Source organism: Phyllobates terribilis, unplaced genomic scaffold (genome assembly GCF_046119375.1).
Source record: "Phyllobates terribilis strain yellow unplaced genomic scaffold, ASM4611937v1 Scaffold_1__5_contigs__length_1240528914, whole genome shotgun sequence".
NCBI lineage: Eukaryota > Metazoa > Chordata > Amphibia > Anura > Dendrobatidae > Phyllobates > Phyllobates terribilis.
Genome location: NW_027362761.1, coordinates 187,652,663 through 187,679,275, shown reverse-complemented (window position 1 = coordinate 187,679,275; position 26,613 = coordinate 187,652,663). Strand labels below are relative to the sequence as shown.

Below are 26,613 nucleotides of genomic sequence, written 5' to 3'. Positions count from 1 at the left end.
CTATATGCAGAGCCCTTATATAGGGGTTTCCATCTAAATCTCTGAGTGACGTAATTCAGATGAAACCCCCGATGGATCTATTCACTATAATGAGGCAGCAGAGTTACTCTGGACGCAGTCAGGCCTTTGTTCAGCTTTGTCATTCTTTTCAGACGTGCACAAAACTGTGGCCGACGGCACTTTTATGCATGCCTAAAAAGACGGACACCATTGGATCAAAGGCTAGATGGCGTCCACAGTGCCTCCATCTGCCTCATTATAGGGAATCTTCCGCCAGGGGTTCCATCTGAATCACGTATTTCAGAGATTTACACGGAAACCCAAGTGTAAGCGCTCAGCATAGAGCGCAGAATAAATGTGAGCCAAGCCTTACTGCAATCTTTGGGAGGCAGAATGAACAAATCAACAGCAGGTGAAGAATTGGTTTTATTTATTTTTTATGCCGTTCACTGTTCCTCGTGCCGTATAAGTGATTAGACGACTTCATTCTTTGGGTTGGTGCAATTACAGCAATACCAGATTTATTTTTTGGTTTTTATGTTTGACTGCTGTCACACACTAAAAGACGCTTTTTATTGCAAAAACTAGGCATCACTATATTTTGAGAGCTATTATTTTTCCATATTTCTGCCGTCATATTCATATGAGGACTTGTTTTTGCAGGACGAGTTGACATTTTTATTGGTACCATTTTCAGGCACGTGACATTTTTTGATCGCTTTCTATTCCGATTTTTGGGGAGGCAGAATTAACAAAAACCAACAATTCTGGAATTGTGTTTTGTATTTTGTTTTTATGTCGTTCCGCGTGTGATAAAACAGCTTTATTCTTCAGGTCAGTAAGATTACAGTGATACCACATATATACAGTTTTTTATGTTTTGACGCTTCTACACAATACAAATTTTTAGAAAAAATAATTATTTTTGCATCGCTTAATTCTGAGAGCTTTAACTTTTTTATTTTTCAGCTGATGGAGCTGTATGGCGGTTTGTTTTTTAGAGGGACAAGATGACATTTTCAGCTATACCATTTTTATTCATATTTGTTTTTTTATTGCTTTTTATTCCACTTTCTTCCAGCAGTATGATGATAAAGCATAGATGTCATTGATGTTAGAGGGGGCAATACATGGTATTAAGAACCGGGGTATGTGAACTTTTGATCAGGGTCATTTGGATGTTTTTGGTTGTCATTAAGATTTAAAAAGAGAAAATACAGTAGTTTGACAATGGCTTCACCCAACCAATAACCATGAGTGGAGAAAAAGTTTTTTTGTTATCATTCATATTCTCTGAAACAAGGCCAAGAAAGTAAAAATTCTGCCGGGGATGAGCACAAATACATACATATATATATATATATATATATATATATATATATATAATTTTGGACTTCTGTAAGTCACAATTAGGTGACAGATGTACTCTGATCATTCATGTATGTGTCATTTCCATATAGTAAACAGCTACGTTCCAGCTGTGTCGGCACTCGTGGTCATGCGCTGAAGTGACGCTTGATGCCCGGTGACCAATTAGCACAGGCGTCACTGTCCCCGCCTACGGACAAACTGGACATGAAGATGAAGTCCGGGATCAGCTGTAGCCCTGGCTTCCCATTCATGTACAGTTCGTCTGAAGGTGGGGACAGTGACCCAAGCGCTGATTGGGCGCCGGTCATCACATCTCATTCCACTGCATCACAGCCCCGCAACAGCGAGTGCTGACACCACTGCAACAGAACCGGCATGAGTATAGACTTTATTATCTTATCGGGGCCGAATATTTAGCTTAAAAAGGGGGTGTCCTAGTTGTGGACAACCCCTTTAAGACTGTGGTCCCGATTCATAAAGACAGTCATTGTTCATGCTGGTCATGATAAGGAGGTATGCAGAAGTCAGACGCTCCTGATAAATGAAAAAGTGTCTGCCTCGTCATTAATTATGAATTAGATAAGCTGTGGCGTCCCAGCACTGCTACGTCCCGGTCTCGTCACAGCTCTAACCATTTTGTCAAAGCTAGGAAAAACTGGCATGAAAACACCAAAAGTAGTAACATTTTGGCGCAACTCCGAGTTGCGCCTAAATTGAGTTGCACCTAAATTTTGCGAATTCTCAAAGCTTTTACACAAGAATACTGGCACGAAAGCTTTGATAAATCGGGCCCTGTCTTCCAATTGTTTAGCTTCCTTTGAGCCACAATTTTGGCATATTTTTGGCGCATTTTGTTGCTCATCAATCAACTTCATTTTTCTGATAACACACCCCTGTTCAGCAAGGCCACACCCCTAATCTGACAAGTTGCAAAAAGTGACTAGAAGACATCAGAAATATGATAAGGAAAGACAGGTGTTGTTTTTTGCGCAAATTACACTAGCATTCTGATACATTTAGTTTGCTAAATATGCACCATTGAGTTTATTTTTAGGCACATCTTATATTGATATTACAATTACAATGTATATGTTGTTTTCAGTGGTGTAACGATAGTGGGTGCAGTGGTTGGAGTCCCAACCAGACTGGAATCTTAGTGAACTCAAAAGATCCTTCTGGCCCATATGAGAAGGCCAATACTATTAAAGACATGTTAGTTGGGGAGCTGTTGGAGGGAGATTTTGCACTGGGGCCCACGAGCTTCAAGTTATACTACTGATGGTTTTACATAGATCTTAAGACAAACTTACTGAATGATCATTATGAAGCAAACCGATGACAAATTCAGTTCTACTTGAAAAACAAACTTTCCCTGCTGATCAAGTGTTCATTCAGTATACCTCCAGTCTATATCATGAAATGATTGCAATTTACTGCCTATGTAATATGCAATCCACATTATACTTAGGGTACGTTCACACAGAGGGCCCCATTCATCAAACAATTTGAGACAGAATTTTGTCAGAAATGTTGCAAAAAATTTTTGTGCAACTTGTAGTTGCTCAAAAATGTCATTTTTACGACACCTCCAACCAACACCATCAACTTTTGGAAAAGTCGGCATAGCTTAGCAGACGATCGGGGTGTAAATCAGTAAGGTCGGCAAAAGTGGCATAAATGATGATCGAAAGGTACTGCATGTAGAAAATGACTGTAATACATTTTTTACGCTGGTGCATGACAGCTAAAATATGTGCCGAATTCATTAAGAGGCATGAGTTTGGTGCATATTTAGAGCGTACCCTTAATCAAGACTAAACTATTGATGAATCGGTCGGTCCCAGAGGTTTTATCACATGGATTTTGATGTGTTTTCTATGGCAAAATCATCAAAACCCACCAATAAACCACTTACATTGCTTTAAATGGAAAATCTGCATTGCTGCTGATTTTTCTGGAATGAATTGTCACTTATTGAAGTGTTTATAGCCTGGAAACCATGGAGGGTGTTGGTAGCCACACATAGATTAGTCTCATTGAACCAGAGACTAGTTACACGTGGAGTTAATAATGTGTTTTAGTTTTGTCTTTGGAGCTGCAATTCTTACGGTTATGTTATTCTTTTTTAGATTTTAAGTGTATTTTTAAAATAAGCATGGCAAATGAATGCAGCAAATGTCTGGAAAATATGAAGATTTATGGCATGTAAAGAATTTGTGTAATGACAATATAATAATAACAACACTGTGTATAGACAAGGTAAGCTGACAGTGCCATGTCCTCAGTAAACCTCAAATTGACACTGACCCCAACACACAGTCTCAGCATTTGTTTGGTGGCCAGAAAATATTTTTTCTATTATGTGCTTCAAAAGGCAAATGAATACTATGTGGGCACTACCGAGTGGTACACATTAAAGGTGTCACTTATTACTTCTCAGAACCATTATAATACATTACAGACTAGAAAGTATCGTTTTCTGGTAAAGTCTCAAATTCTAAAATAATATATTCAGTAGATTAAACTTTTTTTAAATCTTAATATACAGCCATGAACTGGATTGAACATCTATTATCATGACAATCTCATTATTAATAGATAGCTCCTAAATAAAAAGTCCTACAAATGGGACCCCCAGAGATCGCAAGATCGGGGTTCCGAAGTGCCCCGTCTTGAATGGAGTGGAGAAGTGCATGCTTGGCCTCTGCTCCATTCATTATCTCTTGGACTGCCAGAGAAAGCTGAGTACAGTGCTCACCATTTCCAGCAGTCCCACAGACAATTAATGGAGCAGAGATTGAGTATGCACACCTCTGCTCCATTCAAGATGTGGCTGAACAGCCTCCTTCACAAAATTTCAGAACCCAAATCTTAGAATTCCTGCGGGTCCCAATGGTCAAAGTCCCAGCAATCAGCAAGTTATTCCCTGTCCTATGGATAGGGGTTATCCTGTTATTTTGGGAACCCTAGTATAAAGGGGCCTAAGTGGTGTGCCTATTAGTATTTAGTCATAACAGTGTTTTACTTGCACTTTGCCCTTTATAATAGTACAGAAAAGTCTAGCATTGTCATCCTCAAGGTCGTAGCCAGCTTCCATTGAATACAATACATTGTATGCAGTTTAGTCAATTGCATTTAATCACCAGAGTATCCAATATAAATGTATGGACCTGTCAGAGGAGATAACTCCCCCAACACTTACAATTATCCATAATAATGAATGCCGACTATGGGCTAATGCCCACACATGACAGATGCTGTTAATTCTGAGTCTTCTTTCATTACTGTGTGTCACTAAGCAAGTCATTAACCCTGAATTTATTGTCCCATTGATTATCCAAGAAGGAGGTAATATATGAAGAAATGACAAATGAGGATCAATAATTCTATGAGCTGCCATAAAGAACGAGTTCTCAGGAGATGTCATAGATCACTTTCAATTACAATCATTTACAGATATCTGTCTTGCTTGGGCTATGAATGGGGTGCTAGATCTTCAAATCCTGTTGTATAAAAAGCACTTATGTATTTCTACATGTCTATCCGCCATAAGGTGTCTGGTATTATCCAAGAAACCCTTTTGTCATACGATTCACCTCTCGCCAGGTTCGACAACTTTAGAGGTCCATGTATGTGTATTATGTACCAGTGTCCTACAGACTGGTAAAATAACGCCCATTTCCGGGATCACTCACACGACCGTCGGTTCTCTCATGTGAGCCGAGTGTCATCTTACTGTGATCGGATACTCTTGCATGACAGAATCGTATCCCAGGTGTGGAGAAGATGGAAAACTTAATTTCTTCATCTTCTCCATTGTCTCTGAGCGCGTACATCCGAGCGCAGTCTGATGTGTCTCATAGACTTGAATGGGCGAGTGCAATTCTGATTATCGGATGCACTCGCAGCATGCTGCAATTGTTTTCTCATAACAAAACGGCATGAGAAAGAAAATGGCAGATCTGCACTACCCCATAGTATAACATTGGGCCGAGTTCTATCCGATAAATCATCAGAGAGCACTCGGCTGTGTTTACACGCTTGTGTGAGCGAACCCTACTACTAAGGCCCTGTACTGCACTCTGATATGAATTCAAATATACATGAATCAGGTAGAATCAACTGCGCCATGTTCTACTACATGCTGTACCACAGAGATAAAGAATTGCATCTAGGGAAGACATGCTGCCTCAAGGAAGCAACATATGGCATGACCATAGGCGGATTATAATGAGGGCAATCCGGGCGACCGCCCGGAGCCCCGAGCCTGCAGGGGGCCCGCGGCTCCAGGTGGGGTGTCTAATGCCGGATTGCCCTCATTATATGTGCGGGCCGCCGCGGCACATAGCGGTAGCAGTGGCGGGAGGGGGGGGCCCGGACCGTTCCCCCAGCAGCGGCCGCCGCTACTTCTTCATCGGCCGGGCCAGCACTGCAGCAGTTAACTTCCCTGTGCTGGCCCGGCCGCGTCACTGCTAGGAGACACGGCCCTTTGCGCGGCTGTGTCTCCTAGCTGTGACGTCACGCAGTGCACCCCGGCCTGCAGTGCTGCACTGGAAAAGAGAGAGAGTAGGCAGGAGGAATGGAGCCGGGGGATGGTGAGTGTGTGTGTGTGTGTGTGTGGGCAGGTGTTTGTGGGCAGGTGTCTGTGTGGGCAGGTGTGTGTGTGTATATGTGTGTGTGTGTGTATATATGTGTGTGTGTGTTTGTGGCCAGGTGTCTGTGTGGGCAGGTGTGTGTGTGTGTGTGTGGGCAGGTCTGTGTGTGTATATGTGTGTGTGTGTGTGTGTGTGGGCAGGTGTGTGTGTGTGTTTGTGGGCAGGTGTCTGTGTGGGCAGGTGTGTGTGTGTGTTTGTGGGCAGGTGTCTGTGTGGGCAGGTGTCTGTGTGGGCAGGTGTGTGTGTGTGTGTGTGTGGGCAGGTGTGTGTGTGTGTGGGCAGGTGTGTGTGTGTGAGCAGGTGTGTGTGTGTGGGCAGGTGTGTATGTGTGTGTGTGTGGGCAGGTGTGTGTGTGTGGGCAGGTGTGTGTGTGTGGGCAGGTGTGTGTGTGTGTGGGCAGGTGTGTGTGTGTGGGCAGGTGTGTGTGTCTGTGAGGGCAGGTGTGTGTGTCTGTGTGGGCAGGTGTGTGTGTGTGTGTGTCTGTGTGGGCAGGTGTGTGTCTGTGTGTGTGTGTGTGTGTGGGCAGGTTAGAAAGTCTTGCCCTGTTGAACACTACACCTGACTTGAGGCCACCACCTCTTGGTTGTCCAATGTTCTTGCTTCTCTAGGGCTCTTCTCAGATATTCATTATACCAGCTCCCCAGAATACCAAAGCTAGGGTGGGTGACCGCGAGCCCTGGTGGTGGTCATAACTGCGGCCACCCAGGGGCAATACTCCATAACAACAATCCCCTGAGGTGGTGTAGGATGTAAGGACCTATTCACACTACATTCAGCGCTGCATTCAGGTCTTTACACAAGGCTTACAACTGAATCCCTGAAATTCAGGATTGTGCTGTCTGAAATGAGACATCTGAAAGCAGAGCAAATGGAGCCTAAAGATTCAGACTTTAGCCTCGGTTTGCCTTTGTTCAAATCAATGGCTATGTCAAGGCCCATCTGAATGCCATTTTTCAGGGATTTAGATAGAAGCCTGGAAAGAGGAGATGAATGCATTGCAAAATTCAGTGTGAATAGGCCCTTATATCTGGAGTCTTGATATTGATGCCACATGCATTTTACTTGTTTTTAACTTTAAAAAAAATACACACACAAATTATACACACACACACACTATACATACACACACACTATACATACACACACATTATACACACACACGCACATACACACTATACATACACACACACAGATGTGTGTGTGGGCAGGTGTGTGTGTGTGTGTGGGCAGGTGTGTGTGTGTGTGATGTCTGTCTGTGTGTGTGTGTGTGGGCAGATGTCATTGTGTGATGTCTGTTTGTATGTATTTTTGTGTTTCAAATGTGTTTATGCGTGTCTGTATATGTTTGTGTGTGTGTGTATGACTGCATGCGGCCTCCTGCTGAGTATAGTTGGCGCCGTGCGGCCTCCTGATGTCTCTGGGGGGGGGCACCGTGCGGCCTCCCGCTGTGTATAAATGGCTATGTGCGGCCCCCCGCTGTGTATAGATGGCTACGTGCGGCCCCCCGCTGTGTATAGACGGCACCGTGCGGCCCCCCGCTGTGTATAGATGGCTACGTGCGCCCCCCGTTGTGTATAGATGGCTACGTGCGGCCCCCCGCTGAGTATAGATGTCGCCGTGCGGCCTCGTGCTGTGTATAGATGGCTACGTGCGGTCTCCCGCTGAGTATAGATGGCGCTGTGCAGCCTCCTGCTGTCTCTGGGGGGAGCGCCGTGCGGCATCTATACTCTGCAGGAGGCCGCACGTAGCCATCTATACGGCGCCATCTATACACAGCGGGAGGCCGCACGGCGCCATCTATACACAGCGGAAGTCTCAGTGCTTTGCAAGAGCAGTCAATAAATTCTGCTTGACTAATTCTGAGCACCATAAAGTCTGGTTCGCTTCTAACCTGCTGTCTTCATTTTCAGCTTGCTGAATTCTAACTCATTTACTGTCATTCGAGACGATGCCTTTGCTGGTCTCTTTCACCTTGAATACCTGTAAGTGCTCCACTTAATGTTATATTTTTGATTCTGTTCTTCTTCATCTTTTGGCATGTGCAATTGTATGAGCAAGTATTCATATGAATTTATGACCTACTTAAACCTTTGAGGACCTTAAATTTTATTCAATCAAATTTTTTTCCAGTTTAAAACTATGGGACATATATGTGCCTTGGTCCTCAAAGGGTTTTTAAAGGGGCTGCAAACATAAATCCGAAAAAAATAATTCAATTAGTGCTTTTTGTGTTCATTTAATTTTTATTTGAAGTCCATTTTTTTATATACCTTGAAATTAAGCCCTACCCCATGGAATGAAGCCCTACCTACATGACATCTGAGAGCTACATGGATCCCGCTTGTGAGGTGCCTGTCCATCACTACTATTCAGTTTTAGGGTCCACTCACTAAGCCATATATTCTCTCATGCAAGAGAATAGGGCCAATTATGCTAATGACACTCGGCTCAAACTCTGTCAGAGCTTCAACTGAGTGTGATCCGATTCTCTCGCAGCACAGATATGGAGAAGATGGAGAACTTAATTTCTCCATCTTCTCCATAGTCTCTGTGAGTGTTCATCGGACTGCACTTGGATGACATCCGAGTGCAGTCCAATGTTTTACGTGCACCCATAGACTTGTATGGGTGCACATGGTCCGAATATCGAATGAGATTATTTTCTCATGCCAATAATCGCAGATCTGCACTGTCCCATAGTATAACATAGGGCCGAGTCCTATCCGATAAAACATCACATAGCATTCGGCCGTGTTATACGATAGTGTGAGCGAGCCCTTAGAGTCAAGGAATATTTACATACAGATGATGATATTACTCTCCCAGTGTATATTTTTTTAGGCGAGTTCATAGTAAATGCTTTGCCTTTTTGACATGTGATCAACTAAAGAACAAGAAAGATTTAGGACCTCCCCTATAGAGAAACGGAAAATAGTTTGGAGGACTTGCATGTCCTTTTTTATTTATTATGCGAAAATCATAAAAGATCCCGTTTTTTAACCATGCTGTGACTTTCTGCTGAGGGAGAGGGAGAGAGCTGCCCTATTCAGAGTCTGTAATAAGACCTGCTGACAAAAGTGTTGAAGATACAGTCTAATGTGAATTAACAATGAAAAAAAGTTAATTTCACAAATGGCTTGTATTTCTTTTAATACAAACTTTTTTGTCTTTACAGCTCCTTTAAAGGGAATCTGTCATCAGGTTTTTGCCACCTAATCGGAGAGCAGCATAATGTAGGGTTAGAGGCACTGATTCCAGTAATGTGTCACTTACTGGGCTGCTTAGTGTTGTTTTGATAAAATCATTGATTTGTCAGAAGGTAATTGACTAGTAAGTTCTGTAGGACCCCTCCCCCATCACTGATCAGTAGATTTGTGTACACTGAGCATGGGCAGAAAGCTGCCAATCAGTGGTGTGGGCGGGGCTATACAGAGCGCAGCATTCAGAGAGCTGCTAGATCTGCAGCAGATAAAACGGTGATTTTCTCAAAATGACAACAAGCAGCTGAAAAAGTGACTCATCGCTGGAATCAGGGTATCTGCCCCAATATTGTGCTGCTCTCAGATGAGGCAGCACAATTAATATTGTGCCAAATTAATTTCCCGTGAACTATCACATGATCTATCACAGGGGATCATGTGACATGTCACGTGATAAATCAGGTGTGGGGGGGGGGTGGCCCGCGCCTTCTAAACTGCCTGGGGCCCTTGCTACTCTTAATCCACCCCTGGGCATGACTCTTTGTGCCATACAGGGTGAGTGCACATGACTTTGTTATCTGCATCACTGTAACCGTTTAAGAGTTATTCCCATCTTAAACATTTATGGTATATCCAAGACCTTCCATCAAATCTGGCAATGATGATGAATGCAAAAGTGGATATGTAGGCACGATGCTCCCTATTTACTTGAATGGGAGTTCCAAAAATGTCAAATGTGGTTGAATTTTGCAATTCCATGTTCACTAGAAGGTAACGTTTCTCCTTGTGGAGAGTTACATACCGGCACTGGCATGCCAAGCTAAGGAGTCTTATTCGCCGTGCAATGGTCTTCTGGGAAATTTAACTTAATATGCAAATTGCCTCTTCAGAGAGGAAGAGGACTTTAAGGCTATGTGCCCACGATGCAGAAATGCTCAGGATTTTTCCTGAGCGTTTCTGCATCTCCCTGGCAGAAAAAAACGCATGCGGATTGTACATGCGGATTGTACATGCGTTTTTCCTGCCAGGGACATGCGGAAATGGAGCGTTATTCACTGACATTTCCGCATGCAAACTGCATGGATTTATATAGTGTGACCCAAGAGAGTGGTTAAAAATAAAAAAATAAATATATACTTACCCTCCGATGGCCCGCGCTGGCTTGCTTCGCTCGGTGCCGGCAGCAGTGGATTGAAAGACCTGCTGACGTCAGCGTCGCGTGACCCGTCACATGACTCTGATGTCAGCGCAGGTCCTTCAATCCACTGCAAAGTGCCGGGAAGCAAGTAGGAGCGCAGCGCGGGCCGCCGGAAGGTAAATATACATTTGTATTTTATTTTACTCTTTTTTTACAGCTTTTTTAATGGTACCTGGGTGTGGATGAGACTCTCCTCTCCTCTACACCCGGGTACCATCCGCACATTAGAACGCTCCAATTACGCAAGTACAGATGCAGTCTTGCGGAATTGGCGCATTCTAATGCAAGTCAATGGCGGCGAAAACGCAGCGCTTCCGCAAAATAATTGGTAGTGCTGCGTTTTTTTTCGCAATGCGGATTATCATTGGGGAACATTGCTGCCCTTCTACCATGCATTTTTAATGCGTTTCCGCAGCTGAAAAAATGCTGCAGAAACGCATTAAAAACGCATCGTGGGCACACAGCCTAACTCTATTGCACCACCTGTTGGAAGCAACAATCCTACAAGTCATTATCGGCCTTTTAACGAGTCTTGCAATATGACTACTTGTAATATATCAGAATCTCAATTCGCAGACAGGGTGTTTCGGGGTATTGCTCCTCCTCAGTGCGTTCTGACTTGGCCTCATCTGATTTCACCTGATTTCACTTATCTCCATACATTTGGGGAGTTTTCCACATGTCTTTTGGCAAACTCAAAACAAGCCTTACAATTTTTGTATGTAAGTAAATGCTTTTTTCTGCCCACTTTTCCATAAAGGCCACCTCTATGGATTGTACGGCTTATTGTGGTCATATGGACAGATACTCCAGTTTCTGCTTGGAAACTCTCCAGCTCCTTCAGGGTTACCTTTGGTCTCTGTGCTGCCTCTCTGATTAAAGCCCTCCTTTCCCGGGCTGAGAGTTTTGGTGGGCGGCCCTCTCTTGGCAGGTTTGTTGTGGTACCATGTTCTTTCCATTTGATGAAAATGGATTTGATGGTGCTTCGGGGGATCATCAGAGATTGGGATATTTTTTTTTATAACCCAATCCTGACTTGTACTTCTCAACAACTTTGTCCCTGACTTGTTTGGAGATCTCCTTGGTCTTCATGGTGTTTTTTGGTTAGTGATGCCTCTTGCTTAATGATGTTGCAGCCTCTGTGGCCTTTCAGAAAAAGTGTGTATATACTGACAGACTATGTGACACTTAGATTTGCACACAGGTGGACTCTTTTCACTAAGCATGTGAGTTATGAAGGTGATTGCTTGCACCAGAAATTTTTAGGGGCTTTATAGTAAAATGGGTAAATACATATGAAAAATGCCAATTTTTAGTTATTTGATCACATAAATTAAATTTATGTAATTTATGCTTATATTTTTCTCACTTCACTTCACCAACTTAAACTATTTAGTTCTGATGCATCACATACCAATCAGATTACAAAAATATTTACACACAAGTTGTAACGTAACAAAATAGGTAATAAGCCAAGGGGGGAGAGGTGAATACTTTCGCCAGCTACTGGAAATAGCTGTAGATGAGGACACATAATTAGTACCCTCATGTGGTCATGAAATCAGCTGCATATCATGAAGTCAACAAGTAATGGGGAAAACATTTTACAGGGGAATAAAATATTTTGTGAATGCATGTATGTGTGATTAAAAAACATTATTACAGTGCGGTAGTAATGTCACACTAACACATTTTTCGCTAGTGTAGTATATTTCTTCCTAAAAGTATGGGAAATCTCAGTCCTCAGAGACTGCAGATCCAGACTGGGGCTACGGTTATTTAATCTCATCTAGAGAACAGTATCAATCAATGTGTTGTACATGCTCCCTATGTACAAAGTGTACCCATACACATTTACATACAGTATACCAGTGGACATAAGCACAAGACCTGACTGCAGTCACTATGGAAAAGCCCCCAAACATCAGATAGCTGTCGAAAGAATGATCGTTTAACCAGCAACTGTGTCTCCAGACTCCCCCATACAAAGGTACGCTCATCTCAACCGCATGCTCCAGTGTCCTCTATGAGAGAGAGACCCCTCTAGGCTCTTCTGGGAGCAGATTATCTCTGCATCGAAAAAAAGGAACAATTTTTGAAATTGTACAGACTGGATCCTTCTCTCCCATCACCTCATCTGTCGGAGGTGAGTGAGTCGGGAGACCTACAAACAGATTAGACTGGTACAATCTAGACAATATCTGCGGATTCAGTCATTAATGTGTTTGGGGTCTTCAACGCCCTCTTCATAGCATAGTAATGACCTCCATGATATAAGCCTACAACTTATAATACCATACAGACATTCAGTGGGATGTTACCCATAATACTCCATTGTAAAAAACATACACTACTCAGGAAACATGTTTAACTTGAAACTATTGGATGGAATACTACATTACACTACTCCATGCCTTTTTTTGTGGTATAGTGTCATATACCAACCTGACAGTGGACATAAGGACATTATTTTGGCCCATTTAGGTAAACAGTACACGATAAAAAAACTATGTCCATAGCTTTTCCCAACAAACACGCGAGGCCATTAACATAATGTGAACACTGCCTGATCTAGGAATTTGTTTCTTAATTTGTGGTATATATGGCTTACAAGCTACATACTACAGTCTAGGTGGTATATGTTATACCCCAAATCTATGCTTCTCTCAAAAATGTTTTTCTACTGCTGCAGAAAGGTTCTTGTATGGCGCATTGCCCAAGCATAGTACCTTATCTTGTAAGAAATTGGTTCAATTAGAGAGTACATGGCTCAGAAACACTGATATAGGCAATACTTGTGTATTATTAAATTATACTGTAAGGGCAGATTTTTCCTAAAGGTGGCCACCCAATTGGGTTGGCTTTGTTCACGTGACTTAAAACCTGTATATAATGCAAAAAAATAAATATGGGATTCTCGTCAACCTCTTCTGCTGCTGCTTCCGATCTGAGCAAAGAACACACATTAGTATAGGTGACCTGCTGACAGCAAATTTTTTATTAAAACTGTAGAGTCCCTTTAAGCAGACTAATACTGAGCAGTAGAAACCTACTGAGAAAAATGTCTTAAGCAAAACAAATACTCCTCTGCTCTTGGAAATCACAAGTCCTGATTTGCCTTTAGTAGAAGATAAGGTAAGGTGATCTCAGCATACATATTTCACAAGTGAGCTCCTTATCCATGAGCAATATACATGGATTGCTATCCGTCATAGTGGAATAGTGATAAGCAGATACTGAACTTATACGATGTTATGAAGCAAGGCTGTTTACAGACTTTGATCTAGGTTAAAGTCTGAGAGCGTCATTCGGAAATGTTTAATGGTGCCGCGTTGGCACTGGGCGATCAGGTTAACGTGCAATGTAGTTGTGCGGAGATACACGCTTAGTCATGTCTCCAAGCATGACTGGGACATTACAGCTCCTGAACATAATGTCCTAATGTAAGTCACACACAAACTCCTCAGAAATGTTGCAATCTGACCTGGCAAATGCTTCAAATCATCCCTCTATTGGTTTATTCTGTGATGATACTTAAATGGGTTGTCTAGGAACATCAAGATTTCTGGAGATATACTTGTAACCTTGAGATTGTTGATATTTTGGTTCTCAAGTCCTCAGACAGTTCTCTTCTCCTCTTTCCGTTCGCCATGCTTAGTGTGGCACATGCAAACATACAATGCAAAGATTGAGTTAACTTCTTCCCTTCTTCTGGTTCCAGGTGTGATTTTCATAGTGTCCACATCTGTTTCTTAACACGGGTGAGTTTTAACAAGCATCACATGCTTGAAACAAAGTTGTTTACCCACAATTTTGTCCGGCTCATTTTTGGGGTTTTATGTGAAATGATGTTCAATTTGCCTTTTTTTTACTCTGTTTTTTGTGTTGTTCAAATACACACAAAAATAATAAACATGTGTATAACAAAACATGTATAATTGCAATGGTTTTCTAGGAGACTTACTTAATTTTCTGGAACAATTTCAAGGGTGCCAACACTTTCGGCCATGGCTGTATATATCGATGGCCTATTTTCAGGATAGGTCATCAATATGAGATCAATGGGTCCGACACACAATATCTGCTCCAGTAGCGGCCGCATTTAAAAAATGTTAGGAAAGCACCAACACTGCTCTGTACTTTGTTAAGTGGCCACTGCCAAGTACTAAAATTTATGTGCAAAAGAAGAGAATGGAAGATAAATGGGAGTAATTGGCAGCGGACCCTTGAATGGAAGATAAAGTGTAGTATTCGGCAGCGGTCACTTGAATCTACTGATTTGCAGTGTCTTGGCTTTGTATATTGCTTACATCCAGCTGCTGTTAGAGCAGAAATCAAATGTTCAGTAGGGGTACCGGGTGAAGGATCCCCACAATCTCATATTGATGACATATCCTAATGGATAGTCATAACCTATCATACAGAGATTATATCAATATGTTAGTCCCGGACAATGGAAGTCTATATTTCAAAAGAAACATAGGGGATTAGTGTCTTACTTTAGTAGAAAGAATTCATAAAGAATCTGGCGCCTCTTCATATCAGCATGTTCCGCTCCAGAAATGCAACTGCAGTGTGACAAAGTATCTCACACCATCCTTATTGAAAAAATGACCAAGTATGCAATGGACCAGGCAACAGTTAGGTGGATTAATAACTGGCTTAGTGATCGGACTCAAAGGGTGGTTGTAAATGGCTTCACATCCAGCTGGATGAATGTCTCAAGTGGGGTACCACAGGGCTCCGTCCTGGGACCTGTATTGTTCAACATCTTTATCAATGATTTAGATGAAGGAATTGAGGGTAAACTGATTAAATTTGCTGATGACACAAAGCTAGGAGGGATAGCTAATACTAGAGAAGAGAGAGAGAGGATTCAAAAAGACCTAAATAAACTGGAGCAGTGGGCAGCAACCAACAGAATGGTTTTTAACAGGGAAAAATGCAAAGTACTACATCTGGGCAATAAAAATGAAAAAAGCATATACAGAATGGGAGGAATAGAGCTAAGCAACAGTACATGTGAAAAAGACTTAGGTATACTAATAGATCATAGACTGAACATGAGTCAACAGTGTGATGCAGCAGCAAAAAAGGCAAATACAATTCTGGGATGTATTAGGCTGTGTGCCCACGTAGCGTTTTTCAAGCTTTTATGCTGCGGAATTTCCGCAGCGGAAACGCTTGTAAAACGCTAGGTAATCCGCACCCCATGGTCCCCAAGGGGATTCCGCATGTTCTATGCACATGCTGCGGATTTTTCCGCAGCGTTTATGCTGCGTACAAAAATCCGCAGCATGTCATTTAATTTTGCGGAAGTGCAGCGGAACTCCCACCATTGACTTGCATTGAGACGCACAGAAACCGCGACTGTACATTTTTACAAGCGGCTTCTATGCGTCTCTATGTGCGGATGGTACCCAGTTCTGGAGGAGAGGAGACTCTCATCCAGACCTGGGTACCATTATATCTGTAAAAAAAGTATAAAATAACAAATAAAGTTTATACTCACTTGTCCGGCGTCTTCTCTCTGAATGCCAGCAGCGCTGAAGGACCTTCGGTGACTTCACAGTCATGTGACCGCAGGCCCTTCACCGCTCTGTCTCGCGATATGCCGGCAGCCGGGAACCAGCCAGGAAGCAGCGCTGCAGCCACGCTGGGGCCTCGGGGGTGAGTATAGCTTTATTTGTTTTAATTTTTACGGTTCACACTGTATAAATCCATGCTGTTTGCATGGATTTATACAGTGTGACCTAGTTGTCAAGCACTTTCCAAGTGATGCTATCGCCTGGAAAGTGCTTGTCAATCTGCATGCGGAAACGCATGTGAACCCGCATGTATTCTGCAGGAAAAACGCATGCACAATCTGCATGCGTTTTTTTCTGCCAGGGAGATGCAGAAATGCTGCAGAAATTTTCTGCTTCATTTCTGCATCGTGGGCACATAGCCTTAACAGAAGCATACAGTCTAGATCACGTGAAGTCATTATCGGTCTTTACTCCTCTTTGGTCAGACCTCATCTGGAATACTGTGTACAGTTTTGGGCACCACATTTTAAAAAAGACATAGACAAACTGGAGCAAGTTCAGAGAAGAGCGACCAGAATGGTGACTGGTCTGCAAACCATGTCCTATGAGGAACGGTTGCAGGATTTGGGAATGTTTAGCTTGCAAAAAAGAAGACTGAGAGGAGACTTAATAGCTGTCTACATATATGTCAAGGGCTGTCACATTGTAGAAGGATCATCTTTATTCTCATTTGCACAAGGAAAGACTAGAAGCAATGGGATGAAACTAAATGGGAGGAGACACAGATTAGATATTAGAAAAAACTTTTTGACAGTTAGGGTGATTAATGAGTGGAACAGGCTGCCACGAGAGGTGGTGAGTTCCCCTTCAATGGACGTCTTCAAACAGAGGCTGGACAGACATCTGTCTGAGATGATCTAGTGACTCCTGCACAGAGCAGGGGGTTGGACCAGATGACCCAGGAGGTCCCTTCCAACTCTACCATTCTATGATTCTATGATTCTATGATTCAATGACTGGAGTAGCATTTCTGGTAAACATAATGCCATCACTTTTGAAAAATTTGAAGGAAGAGTATGGCCATACCCTCATCCCACCTTGGGATGAGGCTGATTCAAACTGATGTGAAAAGCCAAAAGTTGCAAAATTTTCACGCAATTGCACGATGCGCAAAAAAATTGTGGCTTTTCAAAGATTTTATGACAGTTTTTTGGAGTAAAAGCTCTGATGAATCAGCCCCATTGGGTATATCTGTCATCTAGTCAGGTCAAATGGATCACAAAGCAGACCCTTGTGCATCTAACCATTTTAGCTTTTTGTTATCCCTAATTTTTAGAATATTAACCTGCCAACTAAATGAGACTGACACTTAAATTAAACGATTATTCTAAATAAAAAGAAGTTATTCCCTGTCCTTGAGGTACAATCAACCCCATTTTGATTGTTGATAATATCTCTACAAAGGTTCAGAGAATTATTTGGAGCCTGCTAACTTAGTATATGCTCTCTATTTACAATTTTTCAAAATTTTAGATTCGATAATTTGAATCTGTTTCAGATTTTTAACTCATTAATAATATTTTCCAGTAATCCAGTGTTTGCATTTGAGGAAATCTCACATTATATCCTACTCTATATTTCATATAAATACATTGGCATGTAAAAGTTTGGGCACCCCTGGTCAAAATTACTGTTATTGTGAACAGTTAAGCAAGTTGAAGATTAAATGATCTCTAAAAGGGCTAAAGTTAAAGATGACACATTTCGTATGTATTTTGGGCAAAAAAATTATACATTGTAATTTTTTACATTTTAATAATTACAATAAGGAAAATTAACGGACGCAAAGTTTTGGCACCCTAGGATATTTGTGTGCTCAGATAACTTTGAACAAGGCTTCATACCTTATTTAGCCTGTTAGGGTTATGGCTTGTTCACTATCATTGTTAGCAAAGCGCAGGTAATGCAAATTTCCCAGAATTATCAAAACCCAGCCTCCTCTAACTTGTGCCAAAAAAGGCAGCAATGGGTTCTTCTGAGCAAATACCTAGCACTCTGAAAATGAAAATGGTGGAGGCCCACAAAGCAGGAGAAGGCTATAAGAAAATAGCAATGCATTTTCAAGTTGCCTTTTCTTCAGTTCGAAATGTAATTAAGAAATGGCAGTAAAGGTCAAGATTAGGTCTGGAAGACCAAGCAAAATTTCAGTGAGAGCTGCTCGTATGACTGCTAGAGAGGCAAATCGGAACCCCCGCTTGATGCAAAAGACCTTCAGAAAGATTTAGCAGACTCTGAGGTTGTGGTAGACTGTTCTACTGTTCAGAGACACCTGCACAAATATGGCTTTCATGGAAGAGTCAGAGGAAAACCTCTTCTGCGTCCTCATTATAAAATTCAGCATCAGAAGTATACAAAGGAACATCTAAACAAGCCTTATGAATTTTGGAAACAAGCCCTGTGGACTGATGAGTTTAAAATAGAACTCTTTCGCCACAATGATCAAAGGTACAGTACAGACCAAAAGTTTGGACACACCTTCTCATTTAAAGATTTTTCTGTATTTTCATGACTATGAAAATTGTACATTCACACTGAAGGCATCAAAACTATGAATTAACACATGTGGAATTATATACTTAACAAAAAAGTGTGAAACAACTGAAAATATGTCTCATATTCTAGGTTCTTCAAAGTAGCCACCTTTTGCTTTGATGACTGCTTTGCACACTCTTGGCATTCCCTTGATGAGCTTCAAGAGGTAGTCACCAGAAATGGTCTTCCAACAATCTTGAAGGAGTTCCCAGAGATGCTTAGCACTTGTTGGCCCTTTTGCCTTCACTCTGCGGTCCAACTCACCCCAAACCATCTCGATTGGGTTCAGGTCTGGTGACTGTGGAGGCCAGGTCATCTGGCGTAGCACTCCATCACTCTCCTTCTTGGTCAAATAGCCCTTACACAGCCTGGAGGTGTGTTTGGGGTCATTGTCCTATTGAAAAATAAATGATGGTCCAACTAAACGCAAACCGGATGGAATAGCATGTCGCTGCAAGATGTTGTGGTAGTCATGCTGGTTCAGTATGCCTTCAATTTTGAAAAAATCCCCAACAGTGTCACCAGCAAAGCACCCCCACACCATCACACCTCCTCCTCCATGCTTCACGGTGGAAACCAGGCATGTAGAGTCCATCCATTCACCTTTTCTGCGGTGGTTGGAACCAAAGATCTCAAATTTGGACTCATCAGACCAAAGCACAGATTTCCACTGGTCTAATGTCCATTCCTTGTGTTCTTTAGCCCAAACAAGTCTCTTCTGCTTGTTGCCTGTCCTTAGCTGTGGTTTCCTAGCAGCTATTTTACCATGAAGGCGTGCTGCACAAAGTCTCCTCTTAACAGTTGTTGAAGATATGTGTCTGCTGCTAGAACTCTGTGTGGCATTGACCTGGTCTCTAATCTGAGCTGCTGTTAACCTGCAATTTTTGAGGCTGGTGACTCGGATAAACTTATCCTCAGAAGCAGAGGTGACTCTTGGTCTTCCTTTCCTGGAGCGGTCCTCATGTGAGCCAGTTTCTTTGTAGCGCTTGATGTTTTTTGCAACTGCACTTGGGGACACTTTCAAAGTTTTCCCAATTTTTCGGACTGACTGACCTTCGTTTCTTAAAGTAATGATGGCCACTCGTTTTTCTTTACTTAGCTACTTTTTTCTTGCCATAATACAAATTCTAACAGTCTATTCAGTAGGACTATCAGCTGTGTATCCACCAGACTTCTACACAACACAACTGATGGTCCCAACCCCATTTATAATGCAAGAAATCCCACTTATTAAACCTGACAGGGCACACCTGTGAAGTGAAAACCATTTCCGGTGACTACCTCTTGAAACTCATCAAGGGAATGCCAAGAGTGTGCAAAGCAGTCATCAAAGCAAAAGGTGGCTACTTTGAAGAACCTAGAATATAAGACATATTTTCAGTTGTTTCACACTTTTTTGTTAAGTATATAATTCCACATGTGTTAATTCATAGTTTTGATGCCTTCAGTGTGAATGTACAATTTTCATAGTCATGAAAATACAGAAAAATCTTTAAATGAGAAGGTGTGTCCAAACTTTTGGTCTGTACTGTATGTGTGGAGAAAAACGGGCACAGAATTTCAGGAAAAGAACATCTCGCCAACCATTAAGCATGGAGGTGGATCAGTCACGCTTTGGGGTTGTGTTGCAGCCAATGGCACAGGGAACATTTCACGGGTAGAGGGAATAATGTATTCAATTAAATTTCAACAATTTTTTGATGCAAACATAACACCATCTGTAAAAAAGCTGAAGTTATAAAGAGGATGGCTTCTACAAATGAATAATGATCCTAAACACACACATCAAAATCCACAATAGACTACCTCAAAAGGCACAAGCTGAAGGTTTTACAATGGCCCTCACAGTCCCCTGATCTGAACATCATTGAAAATCTGTGGTTATAACTCAAAATAGCAGTGCAAGCAAGACGATCTAGAAATCTCACAGAACTGGAAGTATTTTCCAAGGAGGAATTATTATTATTTATTATTATAGCGCCATTTATTCCAAGGAATAAGGAATTCCAAGGATGAACATCCCTCCAACAAGAATTGAAAGACTCTTGGTTGGCTACAAAAAGTGTTTACAAGCTGGGATACTTTTGAAAGAGGTGCTACTAGGTATTAACCATGCAGGGTGCCCAAACTTTTGCATTGGCCCATTTTCCTTTTTGTAATTTTTAAAATGTAAATGATGAAAAAAAAAAATAATATATATATATTATATAGTATATAGTATTTTGCCTAAAATACAAAGGAAAATGTGCCACCTTTAACTTTAGTCCTTTTAGAGATCCTTTAATCTTCAACTTGCTTAAAGGGGTTGTCCACTGCTTTATATGATCCCCCAATGTATTCCCCCAGGGCCCATAAGTGTTTCTCTAAATACCTTGTTGTGCCTTTTCTGTCTGTGAGTGGCGCTATCACTGGCCGCTCACAGGCATCATGTGACCCTCGGCTGCAGCCGGCTCTGATATCCGCTAATGTCACGTCAAGCTCCGTCTGCAGAAGGGGGTACTCACTTCTGTGTTCCACGGTGGACGCTGGGCTGTGGGCGGGGTTTCCCAGCACGTCACACCCGGCATCCACCCCGCGCTCTCCCTCTGCTCATTCACTGGGAGAGCGTGCGGTGGATGCTGGGTATAACGCACGGGGTAATCCCGACCGCAGCCCAGCATCCACCGGGGGAGCGCGTCACTGATGTCATGCCTCACTTGACGTGGCATCAGTGACGGGTCACGTGATGCCTCTGAGTGGCCAGCGATAGCGCTGCTCATAGGCAGAAAAGGCACCGCAAGGTATTTACAAAAACACTTCTGGGCCCTGGGGGGATACATTGGAGGGTTCATACAAAGTAGTGGACAACTTCTTTAACTGATCACAATAACAGTAATTTTGACCTGAGGTGCCCAAACTTTTACATGCCACTGTATATGTTAACGGTTTTACATCAAAATGAAGGACTGTGGAGGTACATTATACTATATGAAGGACTATGAGCTGTGCATTATATTATATGAAGGATATGGGCTGTGTATTATACTAATATGGATGACAATGGACTGCGCATTATATATAGAGGTGCATTATACTATATGGAGGAATATGGGCTGTGCATTATGCTATATGAAAAACTATGGGATGTGCATTATACTACATGGATGAGTATGGGCCATGCATCATATTATATGAAGGATATGGGCTCTGTATTATACTAATATGTATAATTATGGGCTGTGCATTATACAACCCCTGGCAAAAATTATGGAATCAGTTGGAATAAGATGTTCATTCAGTTGTTTAATGTTGTTGAAAAAAAGCAGATCACAGACATGGCACAAAACTAAAGTCATTTCAAATGGCAACTTTAGGGCTTTAAGAAACACTAAAAGAAATCAAGATTAAAAATGTGGTACTCAGTAAGGGTAATTTTTTTCAGACCAAGCAGAGGGAAAAAATTATAGAATCACTCAATTCTGAGGAAAAAAATATGGAATCACCCTGTAAATTTTCATTCCAAAACTAACACCTGCATCAAATTAGATCTGCTCGTTAGTCTGCATTTAAAAAGGAGTGATCACACCTTGGAGAGCTTTTGCACCAAGTGGACTGACATGAATCATGGCTCCAACACGAGAGATGTCAATTGAAACAAAGGAGAGGATTATCAAACTCTTGAAAGAAGGTAAATCATCACGCAATGTTGCAAAAGATGTTGGTTGTTCACAGTCAGCTGTGTCTAAAATCTGGACCAAATACAAACAACATGGGAAAGTTGTTAAAGGCAAACATACTGGTAGACCAAGGAAGACATCAAAGCGCCAAGACTGGAAACTTAAAGCAATATGTCTTCAAAACAGGAAATGCACAACAAAACAAATGAGGAACGAATGGGAGGAAACTGGAGTCAATGTCTGTGACCGGACTGTAAGAAATCGCCTAAAGGAAATGGGATTTACATACAGAAAAGCTAAACATAAGCCATCATTAACACCTTAACAGACAAAAACAAGGTTACAATGGGCTAAGGAAAAACAATCGTGGACTGTGGATGACTGGATGAAAGTCATATTCAGTGATGAATCGCGAATCTGCATTGGGCAAGGTGATGATGCTGGAACTTTTGTTTAGTGCCGTTCCAATGAGATTTATAAAGATGACTGCATGAAGAGAACATGCAGATTTCCACAGTCATTGATGATATGGGGCTGAATGTCAGGTAAAGGCACTGGGGAGATGGCTGTCATTACATCTTCAATAAATGCCCAAGTTTACATTGATATTTTGGACAGTTTTCTTATCCCATCAATTGAAAGGATGTTTGGGGATGATGACATAATTTTTCAAGATAATAATGCATCCTGCCATAGAGCAAAAACTGTGAAAACATTCCATGAAAGAAGACACATAGGGTCAATGTCATGGCCTGCAAATAGTCCGGATCTCAATCCAATTGAAAATCTTTGGTGGAAGTTGAAGAAAATGGTCCATGACAAGGCTCCAACCTGCAAAGCTAATCTGGAAACAGCAATCAGAGAAAGTTGGAGCCAGATTAATGAAGAGTACTGTTTGTCACTCATTAAGTCCATGCCTCAGTGACTGCAAGCTGTTATTAAAGCCAGAGGTGGTGCAACAAAATACTAGTGATGTATTGGAGTGTTCTTTTGTGTGTTTGTTTTTCATGATTCCATAATTTTTTCCTCAGAATTGAGTGATTCCATAATATTTTCCTTTCTGCTTGGTCTGAAAAAAATTACCCTGAGTACCACATTTTTAATCTTGATTTCTTTCAGTGTTTCTTAAAGCCCTAAAGTAGCCATTTGAAATGACTTTAGTTTTGTGCCATGTCTGTGATCTGCTTTTTTTCAACAACATTAAACAACTGAATGAACATCCTCCGAGCCCGGTGATTCCATAATTTTTGCCAGGGGTTGTATATGGAGGTGCATTATACTATATGGAGGACTATGGGGGGTGCATTATATTATGTGGAGAACTATGGACTGTACATTATATTATATGGAGGACTATGGGCTGTGCATTGTACTATGTGTGGGACTATGGGCTGTCCATTATACTATATGGAGGACTATGGGATGCATTATACTATATGTATGGCATTCTATCATTTACAATAGATATCGCTCATGTAATGTAAGAAGTGAAATCTTTGGCATTGTACTATATATATATTTCCCTGCAGTATCTGTGCATCATGAATCATCGTGGTATGTGTTAAAGGGGCCACTGAGACTCTTTCACTTGGGGCCCACAAAAACCTGGAGCTGGCTCTGCCTATTTGTACTGTCTTACCAGCAACCTGAATGGTGTGTGCTGGGCCTGAAATTGCTCCTTAAAGGGTTTTTTCCACGAACAAAAGTTGATTTTAATCAACAGATCTTGGAATAATAATAATAAGTTCCAAAATTGGATGTATTTAAATAAAATGTTCCTGTGCTGAGATAATCTTATAAATGTGCCCCTGCTGTGTACTGTGTAATGGCCGTGTCTGACAGTGCAGGAACATGGTCTGATCATACTACAGCTCCTGGGCAGGGGAGGAAGGAAGAGAGTATACAGATATTACAGCAGGGGATCACAGCAGATTCTTTTTGTGAGGTAAAACATTTCCTTGCCTGTTTTTAAATAATGTTTTACCTCGAAGAAAGAATCAGCTGTGATCCCATGCTGTAATGTCTGTATACTCTTTTGCTTGCTCCCGTATCCAGGAGATGTGGTATGATCAGACCATGTTCCTGCAGGGTCAGACACGGCCATTACACAGTACACAGCAGGGGCACATTTATAAGATTGTCTCAGCACAGGAACATTTTATTTAAACACATTAAAATGTTGAACTTATTATTATTCTAAGATCTATTGATTAAAATTAACTTTTGTTTGTGGTAAAACTCCATTAAAGGGAATCTGTCACCCCCTGGGAGATTTGAGACCTCTAATATGGCAATACAGGTTATAGAAAAGTAAATCTATACATACCTGTATGGCCCATAGTAGAGGTCTGCATGCAGTGAAATAGAGTTTTATAAAATCTGTTCTCACATGCTTGGTTCCCCCGGACACAAAGAAATCCTCACCTATCTCTTTAGTTAGCCCAGAAATCCCCGCCTACCTGAAAGATTCCCTTTAAGTGCTGAAGTACTGTCTGGGATAAGGGACTCACAACCCCTCCAGCCCTGTGCCCGCTAAAGTCAAGAAAATTGGGGAAGGGTTGTGGAAACCTTATTGAGAGAGCCAAAGTAATTAGGGACTGCCTTCAGAGCACTTGAGCTAATAAAACATGCCAAAAGAAGACTTCCATTTTGCACTTATGTTCCTGATAAAACAGTACAAACAGGAATGCTTAAATATCTCTACACCTCTCATATCTAGAGCTTTCTCATCTAATAGTTTTGCAAAAGTTGCATGAGAAAGAAGATGCAGTATGCCCTGGCAAATAGGAAGCACTCCATGCCCATGGTCCTTCTGCTGAAATAAGTACAAAGCCATTATGTAATTATCAGGGAACAAGGAGGATCTGCCAGAGTAAGAGTTGGCAAGGGGTAAGGAAGTGCATACAGTCCAGTTTTGCTGCCACTATATAAGCCAAAAAATTCATTCAGAAAGAGATGATTCCCTTTTCCAACACTTGAAAACTAAATAGCTAGATTATTGACTTATAGTTTGACCTGATGATGAGACGGATTTAACCTTCTGGTTTTTATATTCTCCCAGATTGATTCTCTCCATTAAATGTTGGAGGAAAGCCTGAAACTGTATCCCGGGAATCACCTCTGAACACACAGCTTTGTGCAGCATGTGTTTTGATGATATCACTCTGCCTGTTTTAAACCAAAACACACCAACGCTGCAGACGAAACGCCTATCAACATATTCTACCTAGACATGAGCTGTATAAAGATTTGGTTTTACTTCTAGAATATGCTATATCGTTGTCCTGGTATCTTTTCCCATTGTAATTGTTTTAAAGTCCATCAGAATCCTGTGATGGGTGACCTTACTAATCCAACTGTTTGGTATCAATACGCCACATGTAGCAAGAAATGCAGAAGTGCACTGATGATATTTGTGCATGTTTGTGAAATAAAGGAGAATGGACCAGCCCCTTTAATAACTAGCACGCCATACCTTTGAGGAGACCGTGTATTGTATAAAGTCAAGTATTTTTGCTGTGCGCATAGGCCCTGATTCATTAAAGAGATTACACCAGAATTCTGGCTTAAATTAAGTTGAGAAGTCACAAAATTTTTGCATAATGCAGAGCTGTGCAAAATTTTACGACTTTTGATGTTTTCATGTCAGTTTTATCCAGCCCCTCCAATATGGGCACAGTTCAGGCAGGACGGGGGCATGATGAAACAGCTAACCTCATTAATGACGAGCTGTGGCGTTCCTTGCTCCAGAAATCTTTTTCCAGTCCCTGACTGGAGTAAGATTTGTGGTGCACGAAGGCTTCCCAATGAATCAGGAGCATCTGATTCCAACATGCCCCTCATCAAGACCGGTATGAACATCTTTATTCTTGTTGAATTGGTGCCATAGAGTTTTAGCAAGTTGGTATCTCAATTGCTATATTCCCCCTTATGAAATAAAAACAGCCTATACTCAGCTCCAATCCCGGTGTCGTTCCAGCGATGTCTGCGCCTGGTCTCCTGGGGCTGGCATGATGTTGTTATGCCACATGAACCTGGCAGCCAAGCAGCAGCAAAAGAAGTGAGCAAGAAAAGGCTGCTGATTTGCTGCCGTGCTCATGTGGCATAACGTCATGTGAGCCCTGGAAGACCAGCCACCGTCATTGCTGGAACAGCACCGCTACTGGAGGTGCTTATAGGCTGTTTTTGATTTATAAGGGGGAACCTAGTGATTGAGAAAGAGTTGTCTAGAGTTGTGGACAACCCCTTTAACATTTGCAGTCAATTATAAATTGATAATTTTATGAAAGATTATCATAGATGAAAAGATATTGCATCTTTGAATATTCAGTAACGTTTTACCGCTGGAGTGGTATCACTAATGTTCCCCGCCTCTAGTATTATACTTACCAGCCACCGTCTTCTTCTGTTCTC

General features: G+C 41.7%; 1 protein-coding gene and 1 long non-coding RNA gene across 5 annotated transcripts in view; one reads left to right on the top strand and one right to left on the bottom strand.

The window, feature by feature from the left end:
* Positions 1 to 26,613, bottom strand: part of PCSK5 (proprotein convertase subtilisin/kexin type 5) — a 955,602-nt gene that overhangs the window by 910,909 nt on the left and 18,080 nt on the right. The window lies entirely within an intron of this gene.
* LOC141252951 (uncharacterized) lies at positions 13,470 to 26,133 on the top strand. 2 transcript variants are annotated; one of them, XR_012314168.1, is made up of 3 exons: positions 13,470 to 13,559; positions 14,146 to 14,185; positions 25,262 to 26,133. It is a non-coding gene; the product is annotated as an uncharacterized lncRNA (long non-coding RNA). The 2 variants fall into 2 exon arrangements; XR_012314170.1 differs by lacking the exon at positions 13,470 to 13,559 and adding an exon at positions 13,762 to 13,867.